Source organism: Notolepis coatsorum (assembly GCF_963971535.1).
Source record: "Notolepis coatsorum genome assembly, chromosome: 11".
NCBI lineage: Eukaryota > Metazoa > Chordata > Actinopteri > Aulopiformes > Paralepididae > Notolepis > Notolepis coatsorum.
The window spans coordinates 39,748,333-39,751,523 of record NC_140175.1 but is presented as its reverse complement, the minus strand read 5'-3'; positions in this window follow the sequence as shown (position 1 = coordinate 39,751,523).

Here is a 3,191-nt window from a genome sequence, read left to right as displayed (position 1 = left end):
GCTAAAACTATTAGTGCTACAGTACACTATAGTTAAATAAGAACACAGATTTGGGTGGTCTAACCTAGTTTGTTGTATTATTAGACAGGAAAGGACATATAACGTTTTTGTATGTAATTTGTTTGCATTGTGTTTCCTCCTCCCACCTTATTTGCGCACTGTTGCGATTTGCATATTTGTATTTAAATGTTCTACCTGGTATAATATAGCTAGCCATGCAAATCCCTGTAATTTTGGATGCAAAACGTCTGAAAACCCAAATGGCCATTGCTTGTAAGAGATGCTCTTTGTTTGATGATGACATATTGCAGACAACTTACAATCAATTGATCAACTATTCAATACTATTAATACATGCATAAATACAGTAGTATTCCATTTTACAAACAACAAAAGAACAAAAGGAAAGACACATAATATAATCCCTTTGTTATCTACTCCCAGCTTCTGCTACTCATGATCCACCTCTTTATAGATGATTTAAAAGTGGAGAAGGGGCTTATGGACTTCAACTCCATTGGTAGGCTATTCCACAGCACTGCTGCTGAATACAGGAATGAGTTTTGGGCTATTACTCTGTTACATCTTACTGGGATGAGGTCTGTAGCCTGGCTCCCCCTCTTTGATGCACACACACACACACACACACAAAACACATTTCACTCACCTCCACATTTCTCTCTCTCTCTCTGCCATAGCTTTCACTTGTCTCACACAATACAGATACTCTCCATGGTTGTCATTTCAGAGTAGGTATGTGACAGTTTCTAACTAACTAACAATACTGAATTTGCACTAATTCACTTGATAATGTTGGATCAGGATGCGTGCTATATTATACAGTAGGTTAAATGTCGTTTTGGGAGAGATATGTGAAGATGTTATATACTGTATGGTCTATTTTCATTACTGAATAACTGCTCAGTCCCTGGCTCCTTGGAACACTGTTGGAACGGTGGAAGTTACCTGAGAACTTACCGTTTCACCAATGTCAGCATTTTATTTGATTTTGCTTTTATTTCTTATAGCCTACAGATATATTGACTATTCAAATTTTCTAGGCTTACTTTTGGTTCACGCAGTGCCTCCAAATGATTGTATTCTGATGTGTGATTAGATAGATAGATAGATAGCTATGTATAATAGAACATTTTCAAAACTAATAGCAGGCTCTGCAGTTGTAAACAGGTTTCTCTCCCCAAACTGCATAGTGCACCTTTAATGACACAAGATAAGTGGGACTACAGGAATAGGTTGACTGACAAAATATTTAAAGGTGAACGTGAAAGCAAATAAAAGATTTAACCAAGTACAAGTTTAGACTGAATATCCTCGGGCAGCTCCTCCAGTGGTCCATAAAAACAGGGTTGGTGCATTTTTATGATGAAAACATGATGCATGTGCAGCAGCAGGGAACGCTGGCGCCTACGATCGAGAAGGCGCTGCTGTGCAGTAGGGTCAGGTGCGTTTGATTTGTACTGAGGGCCAGTTGAGTTGTGGCATGAGGAGAGGTAGCGGGCCACACTTAATTGATAAACAAATTCAGTCTGCAGGTCTGCCTTGTAGTCTACACACACAACACTTACACAACACTTGTAGTCTACACACAACACTTGTAGTCTACACACAACACTTGTAGTCTACACACAATAGTCTACACACAACACTTGTAGTCTACACACAACACTTACACAACACTTGTAGTCTACACACAACACTTGTAGTCTACACACAACACTTGTAGTCTACACACAATAGTCTACACACAACACTTGTAGTCTACACACAACACTCACACAACACTTGTAGTCTACACACAACACTTACACAACACATGTAGTCTACACACAACACTTACACAACACATGTAGTCTACACACAACACTTACACAACACTTGTAGTCTACACACAACACTTACACAACACATGTAGTCTACACACAACACTTGTAGTCTACACACAACACTTATAGTCTACACACAATAGTCTACACACAACACTTGTAGTCTACACACAACACTTGTAGTCTACACACAATAGTCTACACACAACACTTGTAGTCTACACACAACACTTATAGTCTACACACAATAGTTTACACACAACACTTATAGTCTACACACAATAGTTTACACACAACACTTATAGTCTACACACAATAGTTTACACACAACACTTGTAGTCTACACACAACACAACACTTGTAGCCTAAGCCTACACACAACACTTGTAGTCTACACACAACACTTGTAGTCTACACACAACACTTATAGTCTACACACAATAGTCTACACACAACACTTGTAGTCTACACACAACACTTGTAGTCTACACACAACACTTATAGTCTACACACAATAGTCTACACACAACACTTATAGTCTACACACAACACTTGTAGTCTACACACAATAGTCTACACACAACACAACACTTATAGTCTACACACAACACTTGTAGTCTACACACAACACTTGTAGCCTACACACAATAGTCTACACACAACACTTGTAGTCTACACACAACACTTGTAGCCTACACACAATAGTCTACACACAACACTTGTAGCCTACACACAATAGTCTACACACAACACTTGTAGTCTACACACAACACTTGTAGCCTACACACAATAGTCTACACACAACACAGTCTACACACAACACTTGTAGCCTACACACAATAGTCTACACACAACACTTGTAGTCTACATGTGGTTTGGACTGAACACATTTATTTTGGTGCTGTGCTTTGATCACAGGCCATGACTGCAGGCCGAATCAGGCGAGCAGGCCATGGGGAACTGTCCCGACTCTCCCGGGCCAACCCGGGCCTGGATACATGCGGTAGGCCGGTAGCTTTGTTTGTGCGGTGGCTGACTGGTAGTCAGAAGGTTGCTGGCTCGATTCCCGGTGCTGACGGTGCCCAATACAACCCGTGAGAAATGCCAAATCCCCTCCTGTATGCAGTGTACTAGACTGCTTCAAGCACATGTATTGAAAACTAGCTAACATAACTAGCTAACATGAGCTAAATGGTGGAATGAACTACCCACCCCAGTTAGGACAGCCGAAACACGTCCAATCTTTCGCCGTCGACTAAAGACGCACTTCTTCAACCATTATCTGAATTAAAAAAGAAAAGAAAAAAAAATTATCTAACCCTAACTAACCATACTGTCATGCACTTG